This window comes from Lissotriton helveticus, chromosome 1_2, assembly GCF_964261635.1.
Source record: "Lissotriton helveticus chromosome 1_2, aLisHel1.1, whole genome shotgun sequence".
Classification (NCBI taxonomy): domain Eukaryota; kingdom Metazoa; phylum Chordata; class Amphibia; order Caudata; family Salamandridae; genus Lissotriton; species Lissotriton helveticus.
Window position 1 is genome coordinate 319,069,938 of NC_136058.1, and position 20,001 is coordinate 319,089,938.

A 20,001-nucleotide genomic window follows, 5' to 3' on the forward strand; every position below is an offset into this window, starting at 1 on the left:
AATCACAGGACATTACATCACAGGACATGGACTCTGACATGGACCCATGCACAGAGCCTTAGTACAGAGCTGTGAAGCAGCTTCAATAGGGCCCACGTTAAGTGCGCCCTCAAACATAGTGCATAGCTGAGAGGATTAGGGGAGGGAGACACTAACCTACTTACCTGCCAGCCCATAAGCATAGCTGAGAGGCTTAAGGGGAAGGGCCCTCCCCAAGGCCTTGCAATGCTATACCATTACTATGAGGCATAGGGTAGGTGCCTTCTCTCCCCTACACCTCACAACCAGGAGCGTATCCTCTATTAGGATGGAGGAGCATCGCCCCACTGCCCAAAATGCCCCCCATGGTTGAAAAATAAAATGGTAATAAAGTTAGTTTATTACCATTTTATTTTCCATCCTCGTCATTCTGAACTGAGTCTTAGGATGGGTCGGGGCCACTGCAGCTGAGTGACAGCAGGGAGCTGGGCACCTCAGTTTAAAGTGCGCATGTCTTTTTGGCCGGCTCCCTTGTGACAGCCAGCCAGACATGCGCACTTTAAACTTCTCCAACCCAGCTGTCTTAACACAGCTGGGTTAGAGAAAGCACAGGCCTCCAGTGCTCTTGAGAGCGCTGGGAGAGGGCGCTCTCGCCAATCCTGGCGCATCTCTCATGCTGGTTACCAGCATGAGAGCAGCACCATGATTGCTTAAGGGAATTTACTGGAGCGCGAGGAGACCGGAGCGAGGAGGGCATCTGACATCGGTAGGTGTGCAGCTAGCAAGGTAAGTGTTTTACCTTTTTTATTTACACACCACTCACCTTGCATGCATGCACGTAAGACACCAGATATGCCCGCCCCCGCACTCTGCCTACATGCCAACTGCCGCTGCTCACAAACATGATCTAGTGCTGCGAGGCCCAGGAAAGGAAACCATAATTGGTGGGGCAGGGGGAGCTCTACAATCGGTCTAACAACAATTGAGTAGCAATGCAATCCCAGGGGAAGGGTATTCTGTCTGGTCCCCAGTCATCACAGTGTAGGCCAAAGACTGTGGCCAATTCTCCATTACCACTTCAGTGGACAAGTTGTGTATTTGTAGAAACACCACACATGTGGAACCACGTTGTGTGTGCAGAGACGTCAGGAGATATTCATTGGGAGTAGGGGAACCATGAGTCACATATCAGATTTTTGGTGCTTCATTTGAAATCTGCCATGTTAAAAGATAAGTCAGCGGGAGATCAAGTTTGTGAATGTGATTACTTTTTATACTATATTTAAGTTGGAATACCTTTACCACCTCCTGGAATAAGCCTTGACTGCTCACTATTGCACATTTTAAGCAAAAACTTTAGAAAATGAACTCTGGTATCCAATTAGAATGAAATAGTCTTCAGCTTTCAAACACCAGCGGTAAATATAAAGATCTACCATGCATAGTGTTCATTAAGTACCCCTACCTCAGGACCTGGTCCATTCGGTATGTTTTAACCTTAGATGAGTGAAACAAACAACATGTGCTAAAGCTAGGTAGGGCTCATAATAACAGAGTAGCAATTTCCTGGAGGACCAGCCCCTTCACCTTGTGATCGGTATCACTGACACCCAAGTTGTAGTCTAGTGAACTAGGTGGAATTATGGAGCTAGGAGACACATTCTTTAAATCCTGGCCTCCCAGTTGGCCAAAGTGTGTGATCTTGCGCAACCACTTTTCTGAACTGATTGCCATGGCCACTAGAATTATGAGGCTTCTGCATTTTTCACATAATTATAGATTGTCCGCATATGCCACATAATCCATCATCTCCCACATAGGGGCCGATTCAGATTCAGTAAACCAAACGTAGGACCAAATCGAATCCATAGACCGTTCCGTACGACTCGTAGAATTCCGTCAGAATCGGGTAGTACGATTTGTTTGACAAATATACGACCGAATCGTTGCGAACCTTATGAAAAGCAAGGGAAAATCCATACGACACGGACCCTCACAATGAACCGTACAAATCGTAAACTTGATGTACGACCCAACAAGTGCGATCCGGACTGGGGAATGAGAACGCGATTCATACGGAAAACGTCGCATATGAGCGATTTGTACGGAGAGGCACACAATCACATACACACCGCACCCCTGCAATCATGGGGTGTATGCACCGTACCCCTACGCACCGTACCCTGCAATCATTGGGTGTATGCACTGTACCTCTACGTACCGTACCCCTGCAATCATGGGGTGTATGCACTGTACCCCTGCAATCATGGGGTATACGCACCGTACCCCTGCAATCATGTGGTGTACGCACCGTACCCGGGGGGGAAATCTGCTTTTCCAGATGTTTTGAGCTCCCGTAGAAAAAGAGTCGTACGGAGTGTTGACGAGACAAATCATACTTGCTGGGTCAGGAAATGCTGCTTCGATCCGTGCAGACGTCGCAAACTACGTGTTACGAATGCGATTCATACGGATTTTTAAGTCGTATGGTCTTTCGTACGATTCGTACGGAGATCTGCTTTGGGTCTGAATCGTACTTCATCGTACGTACGGGGACGTTTAAGGGTACGATTCGTACGGGAAATATGCTCCGTACGGCTATTTGTAAAGGATTTTACAGAATCGGAATCGGCCCCATAGTGTACCGATTTTAACAAAACAATATTCTAGCTGAAATAGTTCAAAAGTTACTATAAACACAGCAACATGTGAACAGTCAAAGAGCCTGTGCAAATCTTTGCCTGTGACCTTTCTGTAGCTTATTGCTACATTTGCATGTTAAGCTGGCACTAATGAGATGCAACTAATTCCTAGGCAGTGTGAACAAGTTTATAATGAAATAATACTATCATTAAATGTGCCACGGTGCACCACATAATTTTCCTTTTCTTACCACATAATTTACTCAACCTTGCCACACAATTTACCCTCCCTGGCTGCATAATTTCAATAGCCCTGCTAATTGCTCAGCTGCTCCCTTTGTGGCAAGATTGGGAGAATTTTTGTTCAACAAACTATGGGGCATATTATCAAGAATGGCGTTAAAGTTATGGCTGCTTAAGCGGCGATAATGAGCTTGCTAATATGCCCTTGTAAATCCACATAGAAGCCCAGGTTAACACCAGAACCTGGACTTCTGTTGGAATTCACAAGAGCATATTATCAAGCTCATTATCGCTGCTTTAGCGGCAGTTTCCTGCCGCTAAAGCGGCAATAATTTTAACGCCATTCTTGATAATATGCCTCTATGTGAGCTTGGGCAAATAATACTCTCTCACTCTGTGCCTCGTCCATTGAACTGACAGTATGGCAGCACATGGAAACAGTCTTAATGTGAAAGATAGACACCAAGTACTTCCTGGCTCTGGCTCAGCTCGAGGTCCAATTGGAATCTCGATCCCAGAACGAGTCAAGCTTTGATGTGGCTTCTGCCTGCCACCCTTTCTTTACTCAGGATGTGGCGTTATGGCTAGAGCTGCCAACTTTGAACTGAGGAACCGGTTCCAGTCTTGGCATCAGCTCAACATCCTGTGATTCTGGGCAAACCACTTAACCCCATGTGCCTAAGCAAAGAATGTGTCCTTGTTTATGTAACTGGTACTCATGTAAAGCGCTCCAATGCCTTCGGGTTGAGTTCACCAAATGTAAAACTGCAAAAATGGTTTTTGTTCAATAAACAACCTTTACAACGCAGTCATTACATTGCAACATCCTTTCCATCACATGTCATTACAACGCAGCCATTACATTGCATGTCACTACAACGCATGTCATTACAATGCATGTCACTACAATGCAGGCATTACATCGCAAGTCATTACAACGCACACCTTTACAACGCATAGTACCTTAACACTATCCGACACTTACCATACTGTTGCACTCACTGGAGTTAGAATAGTAATTATTACCCCTATACTATCCAACACTTACCTTAAATGTGATGTAATGGTATGCATTGTAATGGTATGCGTTGTAAAGGTATAATGCGATGTTGGAATGCGTTGTAAAGGTAGTTTCTGAAAATGCGATGTAATGGCATGCTATGTAAAAGAATGCGTTGTAAAGGATGTTGCAATGTAAAAACTGCGTTGTAAAGGCATGCATTGTAAATGTATGCGTTGTAACTTCATACATTCGCAGGCTGGTACAAAAATAAACAAAATCACCTAAAGCCGTTATTTGTAGCCCTTATCTGTACATACTTCAAACAGAAAATACAAATAAAAAACACTTTTAATTGTTTTTTAAAGCAGCACAATTCCTGACTAATAATTCAATCAAACAAAGGCAAAAAAGTCATGTTACAAATGAATAAATAAAATACGATTTTCTTTAAAGTCCCATTTAGTAGCCTGTCCTGGCATCTGCAGACACTCAAAACAACAACAAATGGAGGGCATTTTTCTCTTGAAAGGTGACAACCCTATTTGCATCCCAATAGTTAAAGGGGATCCTGAACATTCATGGCACAGTACCCCTCCTGTGCAGAAATGCCCCCTTCCAGACGCTGACAAGCATCTCTTTCACCTCCATGGTGCAGGACCCTCCTGTGCAGCAAGGCCTCATCCCAGACACAAACAAACATCTCTTACAACTGCATGACGCAGGAGCCCTCTGGTGCAGCAAGGCCCCCTACCTGATGCTGACAAGCACCTCTTTAACCTGCGTGGCCCAGGGCCCCACCTGCGTGGTAAGGCGCCCTCCCAGATGCCAGAGCTAGACTGGGAACCACAACCAGCCCTGGCAGATTGCTGTTCGACCGGTCCTGGGAGCAGGGGTTGGTGCTAGCTAGAAGCACTACTCGCTCTTTTGTTACAGGAGGGCCGATATTGAAGTACTGCTGTAAAACTGGCCTCCACGAGCACAAAACTGGCCCCACCCCTCCGGCCCACCTGGTAAATGCCCAATGCCCGCTACGACCAGTCCGGCCCTGCCAGACACTGACAAGCATCGTTATCATCTGCATGGCTCAGGACCCCTGCAGTGCCGCAGTGGGTGGGGCACAAAGTGTGAGCCTGGAGAAGTGAAGCACAGAGGCAGGAGGAAAAGTCTCCCGGTGCAATCCCCTTAGAAATTAATTAGAGGAGGGCGGGGCCTGAGACAGCGGAACCTGCGATGCAGCCAACAGGCGCTGTGAAATGCAGCTCCCAGGGGGGAAAGAACAGGCAGGCACAATAGTGGAACCTGCAGAACTCAAGAAAGAGCTGGTAGGTACCGGGGTCATGACGGACGGTACAGTGGTGGCAGAGGATACATATAACAAGAAATTGGCCTACATGAGTTTGGCGATGCCGTTGGGGTCTCATTTGTCCGAAAAAACGATTTGGAATTTGGAAGCATGACGCGAAAGGTGCACTGGGTTTTTTCAGGTGGGGGCAGGTAACCGCCCTCTGGGGGTTTCCTGGTTGGCGGGATGGTGAGTCACGTACCGGCATCTCCAGCCCTGGGGGAGGGGTGCACAGGTGACGGATGGGGGTGTGCTGGGTGCAATGAGCAGCGGAAGGAACTTCAAGGGAGAGATTGTGTTTATAGAATGAGGTCAGCGAGGGAAATGGGGAGGAGTGAGGCTAATGAGATGGTGAGTTGAAATGTCGCGGGGAGAATGAAACGGTACCTGTCATCAGGAGTTAGATTTGGAATTGTTGTTAAGTTTGATACAGTTCATTAGTATGTTTGCAGCCTTATCCTAATAAATGGCCTTTTACGCTTCTGTACAGCTTGGAGTGTGGTGATTGCACGAGCGTCTCTTCCACAGCTCTTCGGGGGCTGAAAGAGGGAGAGTTGCTTCTTCTTTGAAGGTTCCCTTCCCTTACACATGCCTGGGGGGGCCGAGGAGAGGGAGGCCCCTCCCCTGGGCCTCGCAGTGCTGCAGCATAGGCGCGAGGCACAGGCGGGGCTGGGGGGACACTGGCGCGAGGCCCATATTGGTGGGCTGAGTGCGGGCCCTGGACAGCTGCGCATGCCTAGCGCCAGCCCTGTGCTGTGAGCGTGAACATGGCCGTTGGCATCACTGCCTATATAGAGCCTGTAATGTCTCTCAGTGTATGCACTGCTGTTTGTACCACTGCCTGTATGCATGTAATGTTTGTGAGTCCGCGCCCAGCTGCTTGCCTCACTGCCTGTAGAGCTTGTAGTGTCTGTCAATGTGTGCACACTTATTTTTACCACTGCCTGTAGAGCCAGTAATGTTAGAGTGTGTTCCTAGCTGTTTGTGCCACTGCCTGTAGTCGAGCCTATAAAGCCTATAGGAGGGGGTGCTTCATCCCTTGTCCTGTGCCAGTGGGTATGTTTGCCACAGATGGGTCGTGTTAGTTCTGTTAATCTGTCACGTTGCAGAAAGGTTGTACATTTGAGCCATGACACCTTTTTAAAGCCATCTGGGTCAGAAGTCACTTGGCTGTGTTTTCTCTGAGCGGATTCCCACACCCTGGGGCAAATCTATACGAACGTGCCGCAGCGCGGCTCCACAAGCCCTTTGGCTGCGCCACGCTGCGGCACTTTCAGAGCACAGGAATGCAACATATCTACAATGATATGTGGCATTCCTGTGCTCTTCCCGGCGCAGAAACAGCTGCCATGTGCCGGCGCAGACACCCTTGCACCATGGTTCAAGGATGCCTGCGCCATGGGGAGATTGCTTTTGTGACAGCAACACCCATGTCCCGCGCCTAACACACAAAGGGGAAGATTTATGAAGGCCTGGCGCCGCCGGTGCGTCACTTTATTTGACGCAAAGGCGACGCAAATAATGCGCTCTATTTACAACGTGACGCATCTAGGAGATGCGTCACGTTGTAAAGCCCTGCGCCATAAGGAGGTGTTCCTGCTCAGGGGGGGGGGGCGTTCCTGCGCAGGAACGCCTCCTGAAAGTGGCTGAGTGAAATCTATGAGATTTCACTCAGTCACTTTCAGGACAATGCTGCGTTAAAACCCTGCGCCTGCTTGAAGCAGGCGAAGTCATCCGAAGTCATCTGCGGCGTCCCTCAAGGATCCTCTCTGAGCCCCACCCTCTTCAACGTCTACATGAGCCCCCTCGCGGCCATCGCACGCCAACACAACCTCAGCATAATCTCCTACGCCGACGACACCCAGCTGATCCTCTCCCTGACCAACGACCCCGCCACCGCCAGAGCCAACCTACACGAAGGGATGAAAGAGGTAGCCGAGTGGATGACGACCAGCCGCCTGAAACTGAACTCGGACAAGACGGAGGTCCTCATCCTGGGCTCTTCACCCTCCGCCTGGGACGACTCCTGGTGGCCTCCCGCCCTGGGCACCGCACCCAAACCGACAGACCATGCACGCAACCTGGGCTTCATCCTGGACTCCTCCCTCTCCATGACCAGGCAAGTCAACAACGTCTCCTCGGCGTGCTTCAACATCCTACGCATGCTACGGAAGATCTTCTGGTGGATCCCCACCGAGACCAGGAAGACCGTCACCCAGGCCCTCGTCACTAGCCGACTGGACTACGGCAACGCCCTCTACGCCGGTACCACCGCCAAGCTCCAGAAGAGACTCCAGCGGATCCAGAACGCCTCAGCCAGACTCATCCTCGACATCCCACGACACAGCCACATCTCCGGACATCTGAGAGACCTTCACTGGCTCCCCGTCAACAAAAGAATCACCTTCCGCCTCCTCACCCACGCACACAAAGCCCTACACGACCAAGGCCCGAGCTACCTCAACAGCCGGATCAACTTCTACGCTCCCAAACGCCACCTCCGTTCAGCCAACCACGCCCTCGCCGCCGTCCCCCGCATCCGAAGAGCAACTACAGGAGGAAGGTCCTTCTCCTACCTGGCCGCCAAGACCTTGAACTCCCTCCCGACCGACCTGCGCCTGACCCAAGACCACCTCTCCTTCAGGAAGAAGCTGAAGACCTGGCTGTTCGAGCAGTAGCGGCACCCCCCCTCCCCTAAGCGCCTTGAAACCCTACGGGTAGGTAGCGCGCTCTATAAGTGTCATTGATTGATTGATTGATAGGTCTTGACGCAGTATTGTGGAGATGGTGCACCCCTGAGCCTTGCTGGAGCTGCGTCGCGCTTGCGACGCAGCTCCAGCAATGTGCCACCTTTACGGCACAGATGCGTCACGCATCTGTGCCGTTTTTGCCCCATGGTGCGCCGCATTGTAAATGCGGCGCACCATGGGTGGCGGAGCAGCGGCGCAGGATGACTGGCGCATCCCTGGGGATGTGCCAGTCATCATAAATCTGCCCCAAAGTTTTGCGTGAACAGGTGCGATATTTACAAGCACAGGTTCAGTCATGCAGGGTGACTTTACCTGTGCTTGTAAATATCCTTTAGCAGGCTGCGCCACCTGATGCACAACGTGATGCACCAGCGGCGCATGGGGCTTGTAAATCTGCACCACTGCACTTTGATTTACTTCAATTACGTCATCATTGCGTCCCTTTTAAGTGATTCAGCTTCTGGCAATATCTTCAATATACAATCTGTGGATGTGAGACTTGAACCCCTCCTGCCTCTGCGGTCTCAGACTGGGGGCCGGTTTATGGAAACAGACTGGGGGCGCCTGGAACTCTTAAAGTGAGAGTCCAGGCGCTGGCTTCAGGGGGCTGGAGTGAGCAATGTTTGTTTAAGGAGGTTGAATTCCACGTGGACCAAGGCTAGAAAGTGTTCCTGAGATAACATGCACACTTGAACAGTATTCACATAATCAAGGATATCGGTACCTGTTACACCTTTCATGGAGCCTGGATAGCTCAGTCGGTAGAGCATCAGACTTTTAATCTGAGGGTCTAGGGTTCAAGTCCCTATCGGGCGGAGGAGAATTTTTTTTTTGTTATTCAGCAGATTTGAAATGGAGGTTTTTAACAGAAAGTGATTTTGCTTTTTAGTTTTTTATTTCGATCGCTCTAACTTTTCCTCTGTTATCATTCGGGTTTCTTAAAACAAGTAGCGAATCCACCTATTATAGAAGTTTCCACTTACATTTAAGAATCAGACATTGCTTTCTGTCCACGCGGCCAACTGTGACGTCCAAAATTGTGCATTTAATACATTTATGGTCTCAGTGATTGAAAACGTAGGCAGAGCCCTCTGATCACAAGCAAACTTCTAATTTATACCAAACCACACGTCCTGTCAGTGCTGCAAGGGGACTGTGTCGAACTTTGTCACTAGTTTATATTTTATTTCCCTTACGATTGTCTGCTCACTTTTCGGTGGAACCCCTGATAATACTGTTTGTAACAATGTGTCAAGAAGATTTCTCCACTAGGGAGGGGAGATTTGTTTTTCATCTGACCCCACTTTTTATTTCCAGAACTTTCACTTTTTTTTGCCACAACTTAGATTCAATTATAATAATAAAGTAATGAACTATTGTGAGTTACTTTTTTCCAAGGGAAAAAAAAGTGTTTCCGCCCGGTCTCGAACAGGGGACCTTTCGCGTGTTAGGCGAACGTGATAACCACTACACTACGGAAACCCATGGGAAGGGCCATAGGGCACCTTTAGCTGCAATGAGAAGAGAGCCCTGGAGGCAGCTGGAGAGACGCAGAGGTATGGAAGCTTTTCTAAAGTTCTCTCACTGAATGCACAGTACTCAATGCTGCACAAGCATAGTGTCTCACTGAATGCATAGTACTCAATGCTGCACAAGCATCGTGTCTCACTGAATGCACAGTATTCAATGCTGCACAAGCATCGTGTCTCACTGAATGCATAGTACTCAATGCTGCACAAGCATCGCCTCTCACTGAATGCACAGTACTCAAGGTTGCACAAGCATCGTGTCTCACTGAATGCACAGTACTCATTGCTGCACAAGCATCGTGTCTCACTGAATGCACAGTACTCAATGCTGCACAGGCATCGTCTCTCACTGAACCACAGTACTCAATGCTGCACAAGCATCGCCTCTCACTGAATGCACAGTACTCAAGGTTGCACAAGCATCGTGTCTCACTGAATGCACAGTACTCATTGCTGCACAAGCATCGTGTCTCACTGAATGCACAGTACTCTGGGCTGCACGAGTAAGAGATCTCTCACTCAATGCACATTTCACTCATCGCTGCACAGGTGAGCAGACTCTCAGTGACTGCATGTCACTGAAAACATCAGCGCACGTGAGCTCTCACTGGATGCTCGTGCCTGAACCCTGCACAGCTGAAATACCCATCAATGAATATGAGTGAAAGCTGCAGAGCTGTGACCTCTCTCACTGAATCCAGATCACTGACCCTGCACAGCTGAATGACTACACTCACAGCTAAGAGGAATCTCACTGAACACCAGTGACCGATGCACAGATAAGAGCTCCCTGTGCACACGGGTAGCTCTCACTGAATGCAGATCACTGAACGCCGCACACCTGAGGTCTCTCACTGAAGGGAGATCCTTGGACCTCTCCCTGTCACCCTGGCCTCGGTCTCTCTTGTAAGTGCATCTTTGTTTTGTTCGTTTCCTTACCTTGTGGTTTGCAAGACAGTTGGTTAACTTCTATATGACACTTTCCTGTGTTGTGGATTTTCTGTAAAAGCATCGGTAGGATGAATGTGAATATAAATAGCGCCTCAATGCAACATTCACACACTCACAGCTGCACCTTTGTAGTCATGAGGGGCTGAAAAGGGAATTCCCACGAGCGCTCCCTGGTGGTCTAGTGGTTAGGATTCGGCGCTCTCACCGCCGCGGCTCGGGTTCGATTCCCGGTCAGGGAAAAGTGATGTTTTTACTCTTTATTTCACAACTGTTCGATTGATTGTGCTTTAGGTGGATTTTTAAAATAGAATTTCCGGCTGAGGAGTCTGTTTTAATGGGAATCAAATAAAATAAAAGAATTTTTGAAATAAGATCTGGAGCTTTCGAGTACTCCCTTTGGTGCACCGTCCTTTTACACAAGAATTTCATGTTTAATCACACTGATTACTTAATGATGGGCCCAATATTCGAGGCATGGATAACACATAGTTAAAATGTTTAACATCTTAGTGACACAGGGTTTTTTATTAATCTTTTGATTTCTGTTGACGCCCCCTCCCCCCTACTGAATGGGTCATTGGAAGCCCTGGACACTGACTGAAAGAGGTTAAACTAAAACAATACTCAAACTACAGAAATACATCAAATATGTATAGTAATTAAGAAATACTTTTGTTAAACCACAAACATAAATCGAAATTCTATTGAGAACGTTGCAGTTTTATTTTTCAGAGATAAACCCATAAACTGGGCTACCCCACACCTCTTTTTAGGTTCTGCCTATTATCATTCGCTTGCGAATGTAATAGGCGAAAATTCAAGGGCTCGATCGACTCGTCAAACCACTGCAGTTTTTCCACAGTGCATGTGAGGGTCACGTGAGCATGTGAGGGTCACGTGACCACACAAGCACGCGCATCTCCCTAATCCGCCTGCCACACTTCTCCTCCCCTCGCTCGCATTCCCGCCCCCCCCCCCCACCAGGCTCTCCCGCCCCCATCCGGCTTCCCTCCGGCCATTTGCCAGCATACACTCTCCTAGCGCATCGCGCTTTCGCACACAGGCATTAACTCCCACGAGCAGAAGGCAGGTATAGAGCGACATCTGGCATCCATCAATGAGGCCTGGCTACATTCTTGCTGGTGTTATCTTATCTCGAGTGCATAGCTCAGAGTCCCCCGGGGCAACCTCTGCAAATTGTAAAACAACACGAACAGGTTTCAACAGCTATCGGTTAGAAAACGGGTCTATTTTGTAAAGCACCGATCGCAATGATTTGTCGAGTGTGAACAATGAGACAACGCCTTTCACTGTAACGAGGCGGAGAGAAGGGCTTCATGGCGCCTGGGTGTGCGCCTCGAAGGTCCATGGAGCTCGCACACGCACTCTGCTGCAAGCAACGTTCTCGCGCGGTATCAAAACGCATCCTTTCTCTTGACAGCATCTAAAAGTGATTTAGAGCTCCTTCATTTTCAGAGGCATCAGATCTCCAAACATTCTTAGTCAATCTCTAGTTTCTTTCTCTCATGCTCTCTCTCTCGCTCTCTATCCCTCCTTCTGTCTTTCTCTTACTTCACCTCCCCCTCAGCCTCCCCACTCCCTTTACATCTGCATACATGCCAACATTTTAGAACGAGAAAGTGGGAGATTTTGAGGTAAAAATAAGGTAAATATATTTTCTCAATTGACTTCTATAGAAGCAGAGACTTCAGGAGGGAGACAGTTATAATAAAGCACACGTTTTGCTTTACAAATCGGGAGTCTCCCGCGTGAAACGGGTCTATTGTCTTGTATCCATCTGGGTCTCTATGCCTTTTCTCTCTCTATCTGTCTTCATTTCCCTCGCTTAACCCTCTCTGTCTCCCTCTCCTCTTCTGTCACCCCTCTTACTCTTGCTTTGTCTGAACAGGCTCTGCCATAAGCTCACCGATCTAGGGGAGGAGATGTGGACACATGGCCAGAGCTGTATACCTTGGAAGTGGCAGAAACACTGCATACCTTGGCAGTGAGGGGAGGCGGGTCGGGGGCCAGGTTCCAGTTCCAGCATAAATCAACACACTGTAGTACTGAGCAATCATTTCATCTCCCAGTGTCTTCAAAAACATGAACCTGACCTTCTGTTACATTATACGGTGCTCATGAAAAGCGCTCAAATGCCCTCGGTCCCAGTAAGCAAAACAAATAAATTAAAAAAAATATATATATATATAGTTCCGCTATATATAGAGTGACCCTAAACTATTGGAGCGCTTTTAGGCTCGGTGAGAATAAAGTTGTTTGCCCTTGCATATCGAATAAAAGCTTCTACCAAGTTGTTTGCCCTCTTTCACAGGATGCTGAGCCAGCGCAGAGACTCAAACTTGATTCCCCAACTCCAAAGGCGACAGCTCTTGCAGTAATGCCACACTCCACAACAAGCACTGGCGTTGCCAATAGGTCTCGCAGTAGGAAAGTTGGAGCTATTGGTTTTGTAAATGACATTTTATATTTATATATCGTTATTGGCATTGTCAATAACAATATATAAATATAAAATGTCATTTACAAAACCAATAGCTCCAACTTTCCAAATGCAAAACCTATTGGCAACGCCAGTGCTTGTTCTTTTAAGCTCCTAAACCGGCCTCTGTAATTCCCTCGGCGCAGACAGTGCCTCAGTGAGGCCAACAGCCTCCACGACACTCTGGCTCTACTTGTGCTGCTACAACTTCATTTTTAGCCTTTAATTTAAAATCCCTTCACAGAGAATTTTAATTTACATTTTAATCTCTAAGGGGCAGATTTACAACAAAGTAACGCAGCACGGTGCAGCAAGTCATTGTGCTGCGTTGTGATGCGTTAATTTGACAAGCACAGAGATGTGACATATTTTCAAGAATATGTCGCATCTCTGTGCTTCCCTTGCGCTGGCGCACAAACTGCAGCCATGCGCCGGCGCAGGCACCCTTGCATCATGGCGCAAGGATGCCTGCGTAGTGGCGAGATTGTTTTTGTGCAGGAGGGTGCCCCTTCCTGCACAAATACAATCACAAGAGGCTTTTTCCTCTTTCATTGTAAGAGGGAAAAACGACGAGAAATGAAAACATTTCTCCTTGTTGCGCCTTGCTACGCCACCTCTAGGGTGGCGTAGCATTCACACGCATCTCCAGATTTACGATTTCTCGTAAATCTGGAGATGTGCTTGTTCCATGGGTGTTGCGTGGGAACACCCACAGCAATACCCATGGAACGCCCCTTCAACGCACAGCGCTGCGAGTGAAGGGGTGATATTTACAAGGAGAGGAGAAGTCACGCAGAGGGGCTTTTCCTCTCTTTGATAATAAGCCCCTCAGTGTGATGAATGCCCAGCTGTTATTACATAATTGGTGCACAGGGTTGATGACAGCAGAACGCTCAATGAACGCCCCTATCTACAGGAAACAACATGCGCCAGCCTTATGCGCCAGCCTTATGCGCCAGCCTTATGTGCCAGACGCTTCTATAGCAGCAGGGTCAATGATTCACATGAGATTATCTCATATTTTGCCAATTCTGACAATTTACAGAAATCTTTAATAAAACGCGACCTGCCGTATTGTGCACAGAAAACCCTTACAAAGCAGCACCCTGCAGAGGCGAGTTTAAAGAGCACTAAGGATGAATGAGGTGAACCGGGAGTAAATGTGAAGTGTGGCGAAGACCCCCGTTCTGCCACCCGTGGGCACAACAGGGTCACTCCGATGAATGCCAGACTACTATGACGTAACTGGGGCAGGGGCTGGTGTCTACATGAAACCATGCACAAGCACACGACAAGCACGAGCACACGACATGCACGAGCACAAGGCATGCACGAGCACACGACATGCACGAGCGCATGACATGCACGAGCACATGACATGCACGAGCACATGACATGCACGGGCACACGACATGCACACGAGCACATGACATGCACGAGCACACGACATGCACGAGCGCAAGACATGCACGAGCACACGACATGCACGAGCGCATGACATGCACGAGCACACGACATGCACGAGCACAAGGCATGCACGAGCACACGACATGCACGAGCGCATGACATGCACGAGCACATGACATGCACGAGCACATGACATGCACGAGCACACGATATGCACACGAGCACACGACATGCACGAGCACACGACATGCACGAGGGCAAGACATGCACGAGCACACGACATGCACGAGCACATGACATGCACGAGCACACGACATGCACGAGCACATGACATGCACGAGCACACGACATGCACGAGCACACGACATGCACGAGCACACAACATGCACGAGCTGTGTCAGACGCTTCAATGGCAACAGTTTGAGCAACTGGAGATCACAGAGTGTGGAGAAGTGTGGCTCACTGGTTAGAGGAGGCAGACCTGGAAGCGGAGGTCAGCCCGGGACCAGGATTCAATTCCCGGCTCGGCGGGGTCTTGAGACCTAAAATGTCCATGGACTCGACAATTCTTGCTCCGGTGCCTACTCGATTCACGGGTTCACACTCTGCGACTCTGGGCAATAGCTTGCTTAATCTCCACAACGGCCCTTCGCGGTGGGATGCCTGGCTTTCACCTTGCGGATACCCTGCTGGGGTTATCTCACAGGGGAATACCAGGACGGGTTCCCTAAGCAAGCGCTTAGAAACCGCTCTGTGATTTTGCGCTATATAAATTCCTGTACATTTACATATACATTTACATGTACAGAGCAAACCTCTGTCTAAAGGCTCATTTTAGGAAGGGAAATGTGATTTAAGATGAAAATGGACAGGTCTGGAGAATGCGTTATCAATCCCGCTGCCCCTCGATGCTGTGGAGGGGAATTAGCTCAGATGGTAGAGCGCTCGCTTAGCATGCGAGAAGGTAGCGGGATCGATGCACGCATTCTCCAAATTATGCCTTTTACTCATTTAATTGCATTTATTAGTTTTTCAGAGAGTGTTATGTGATTAAATGCACTTTTACTCATTTAATTGCGTTTATTGGTTTTTCAGAGGGTGTTATGTGATTAAGTGCTCATTTAGTTGCTGTTATTAAAATAAGAAACTTCTCCTGCAATTTGTTAAATTTGCCAAAACCAAGCGTCGGTGTTTGGAAAATGGTTCATTTGGTTTTGCTAAACGTAGTATGTAAAGAGGAAAAAAGTTTATTGGGGACTAGTATGGGCTTCTCATGGAGACAAAACCGAAGGGGGTGGGGGGGACCTGTGCTGTCACCAACTGAACTATCTTCCAAATAATCCGAAGGTGCAGCAGCGAGGAAACTGTCATCAACCGTTACCAATAAAGAGCAGAAATAAAACAAAAAGCATTTTTAATTTGTATCCGTTCACACTTTATTAAAACCTTTCTTTTCCACACTGCTTTCCCGTCTGTGTGTCTCCTTGTAAGTTATCCGGTGTGAAGGGCGCTGGAGTCAGGTCCACACTGTGTGTGTTACTGTTGTGCAGCCACAGGAGAAAGGTGATCACACAGGCACAGGAATGATAAAACACCTGTGTGCAGCGTCAGGTGCCGCCCAGCACCACCTAAAGATAATGTATGGATATCCACAGGAGAAAGGTGATCACACAGGCACAGGAATGATAAAACACCTGTGTGCAGCGTCACGTGCCACCAGCACCGCCTAAAGATAATGTATGGATATCCACATGAGAAAGGTGATCACACAGGCACAGGAATGATAAAACACCTGTGTGCAGCGTCACGTGCCACCAGCACCGCCTAAAGATAATGTATGGATATCCACAGGAGAAAGGTGTCTACACAGGCACAGGAATGATAAAACACCTGTGTGCAGCGTCACGTTCCGACCAACACCACCTAAAGATAATGTATGGATATCCACAGGAGAAAGGTGATCACACAGGCACAGGAATGATAAAACACCTGTGTGCAGCGTCACGTGCCACCAGCACCGCCTAAAGATAATGTATGGATATCCACAGGAGAAAGGTGTCCACACAGGCACAGGAATGATAAAACACCTGTGTGCAGCGTCACGTGCCGCCAGCACCGCCTAAAGATAATGTATGGATATCCACAGGAGAAAGGTGATCACACAGGCACAGGAATGATAAAACACCTGTGTGCAGCGTCACGTGCCACCAGCACCGCCTAAAGATAATGTATGGATATCCACAGGAGAAAGGTGATCACACAGGCACAGGAATGATAAAACACCTGTGTGCAGCGTCAGGTGCCGCCCAGCACCACCTAAAGATAATGTATGGATATCCACAGGAGAAAGGTGATCACACAGGCACAGGAATGATAAAACACCTGTGTGCAGCGTCACGTGCCACCAGCACCGCCTAAAGATAATGTATGGATATCCACATGAGAAAGGTGATCACACAGGCACAGGAATGATAAAACACCTGTGTGCAGCGTCACGTGCCACCAGCACCGCCTAAAGATAATGTATGGATATCCACAGGAGAAAGGTGTCTACACAGGCACAGGAATGATAAAACACCTGTGTGCAGCGTCACGTTCCGACCAACACCACCTAAAGATAATGTATGGATATCCACAGGAGAAAGGTGATCACACAGGCACAGGAATGATAAAACACCTGTGTGCAGCGTCACGTGCCACCAGCACCGCCTAAAGATAATGTATGGATATCCACAGGAGAAAGGTGTCCACACAGGCACAGGAATGATAAAACACCTGTGTGCAGCGTCACGTGCCGCCAGCACCGCCTAAAGATAATGTATGGATATCCACAGGAGAAAGGTGATCACACAGGCACAGGAATGATAAAACACCTGTGTGCAGCGTCACGTGCCACCAGCACCGCCTAAAGATAATGTATGGATATCCACAGGAGAAAGGTGATCACACAGGCACAGGAATGATAAAACACCTGTGTGCAGCGTCACGTGCCACCAGCACCACCTAAAGATAATGTATGGATAGCCACAGGAGAAAGGTGTCCACACAGGCACAGGAATGATAAAACACCTGTGTGCAGCGTCACGTGCCGCCCAGCACCGCCTAAAGATAATGTATGGATATCAGCAGAGACCAGGAGAATGAAAACAGGTAGGGAGGGGGTATGTTACGGATACAAATGCTCCACTGCGTAAAACCCAGAATAATTGGAATCAAATAAGAAAATCCTCAGGTCCCACCGAGATTTGAACTCGGATCGCTGGATTCAGAGTCCAGAGTGCTAACCATTACACCATGGAACCGCCTGGACACTGCTTGCGTCACCGCTCAATCATGTAAGGATGCGGTGTCAGTCACTTGCTGGTTTTCTATTGGTCAATAGTGTTTAAACATCCAACATAAAAAAGTCAATTTTACAATTCAATCCTTAAACAGGACACACACAATTTGTTTTTAACCAACACATGGAAATGTCACTTTGATGCGTTAAACTGTCCTTTTAGGGCAGAGCTTTAACGTACTCTTAGAGGAGTGCAGGGCCGAGAAACGGCGGACACAGGAGCTGCCACCACAGAGGAGAGAATAAACAAACTTCCTAAATGCTCATCTCCTATAAATTAACACAGCGGGAGATTAATGTCACAACACAGACTCTGAAAGCGCCTCTTCCACAGCAGGGGCGGAGCAGGAAAGAAACAAGCATTTCACACGGTGAGAGCCCAGGAAACGGGTGCCTTGTAATCCAGGCGCTATTGATATAATCTGTGCTCTTTGTTGTGTGATAAAAGGCAAACATCCATTAACCCTTCACAGTATTGATCTGTAGCGTTCATTAATACTACAGCAGCTGAACAGGAAGGGCTGGGGCGGGAACAGGAGCCGAGGGGTCGGTGTAAACCACAAAGGGCTTTAGACTGATAGAAAGCAAGAGAGATTTATAAGGACTTTCAGAGCCATTTTAGTTTGGATGGAATAAAATACATTTTATAATGTTGCATTAGCAAAAAGCTGTACTTCCCATACCGGGAGTCATACCTGGGCCGCCTGGGTGAAAACCAGGAATCCTAACCGCTAGACCATATGGGAGACTGAGAAGAGCATGTATAGCTCAGTCTCTGTCCTATCACACTCTGGTACACTTATAGTGACACTGTCATTACCTCCTCGTCCAGTCTTCCTCGCCACAGTAATAAACATATGAGCCTCCGGCTCCACACAGAACTCCAAGTAAATTAAAAGAGCAGCGCTCTAGTCTCCCCTCCCTCCTCCAATATGGCCCCAGAGGCTTCCACCAATCATATAAAAGGACACATATCAAGCATCACAGCCTGTTCTTTTTTTCTGCACTTCTCCGAGTGCTGTGGTTTCCCTGCTGGTCAGGTGAGTGGGACGGGGTTCCTGCTTTAGCGGTTACCCTTGTCCTGTGGTATCTAGTTGGGGGTTGTTAGTTTGCTGTGTGCTGCCTGATGTTGGTTTTTACATACTTTGTCACATTCTTTTTCTTAAGTTTTGTTTCCCCCTGCTATTGCCTGGCTACCTCGTGTCCTGCTTAAGCGGACTTCCGTGGTTTGGTTTATCGGCTGGGTTTGTATGTCTTTTCACCAATGCGGGATGTTTTCCTAATTGCCGTTTCACATTTGTTTTCCTTTCCCGGCCGCGCGTCCTGCTGAGCGGACGTTGCACGGCCGGGTGCGGGATCTATGGGGGCCGAGGGCTTCCGTGAGTGAAATTTGCCGTTCTAATGCCTTACCTGATGCCGGTCTTCACGGCGGCGGCGTTTTCTTGCCTCTTCGTCTCCTGCTGAGCGGGAGGCGTGTTTGGAGCTGATTGAGCTTGGCGCGCTGCGGTCTGGGCCTCCTCCTACTGCGGCGCGCGGCTCTTCCGGTTGCTTTATTACCTTCGGCTTCGGTCCGGGTGGGGTTTCTTACGTTGCCTAGCAACCTGGGGTCTTATTTTACCTGGCTGTTCTCCGTGATGCCTGTGTTGGTTTGATTTCACTTGGCTGTCGGTCATGGATTCTTCTAACATGAATATTCCTGTTCCTTTGGATGTGGCTTCCGGTTCGGGGGTGCATGTTCCCTCTATGGAACTTTTGCAGCAGATGATTAATACTGCTGTTTCTGCTGCTTTGCAGGATCGTGTTCCTATCCCTCCTCCTAAGAAGGCGAGGGTTGATGGCGCTGCTGCTGATGCTAATTCTGATACTGAGGAGGAGGTTGATGTCAGGGGTCGCTTTGTGCAAGGTGCCGACCTGAAGGAGGTGCTGGGCCACATTCGCGAAAACTTGGTGTTCCCTGCTTCTGTGGTGCCTCTGGATGACGATCTGTTTTCGCAATATCGTCGTCCCGAGCCTGATTCTTTGCCTCTCCATTCCTCTGTCTTGAAGGTCCTGGAGAATGAATGGAAGGATGTGGACAAGGGTTCCTTTCCTCGTTTCTTGGGTAAGAGGTACCCTCTTCAGGAATTTGCAGTGAAATACCCTGCCTCCGTGAAGGTTGACTCCTTGTTGGCGAGCATGTCTTCGCATGGGTCCGTTGTCTCGGAGGACTCTTCTCCTGCTGACCCAGTTGACCGTAAGGTGGATGGTGCTGTGAAACGCACTTTTGCGGCTGCCAATTTTTCTATCAGGGCTGCGGCCTATTCGTCTTACACGAT

General features: G+C 48.5%; 3 non-coding genes across 3 annotated transcripts; 1 reads left to right on the forward strand and 2 right to left on the reverse strand.

Annotated features, from left to right (window-relative positions):
* Positions 1–9,368: 9,368 nt before the first annotated feature.
* On the reverse strand, positions 9,369–9,441 carry TRNAV-AAC (transfer RNA valine (anticodon AAC)). Its single transcript has one exon. It is a non-coding gene; the product is annotated as a tRNA-Val (tRNA).
* Positions 9,442–10,606: 1,165 nt separating this feature from the next.
* Positions 10,607–10,678, forward strand: TRNAE-CUC (transfer RNA glutamic acid (anticodon CUC)). Its single transcript has one exon. It is a non-coding gene; the product is annotated as a tRNA-Glu (tRNA).
* A 6,898-nt stretch (positions 10,679–17,576) lies between these two features.
* TRNAQ-CUG (transfer RNA glutamine (anticodon CUG)) lies at positions 17,577–17,648 on the reverse strand. The gene has a single exon. It is a non-coding gene; the product is annotated as a tRNA-Gln (tRNA).
* Positions 17,649–20,001: the final 2,353 nt, after the last annotated feature.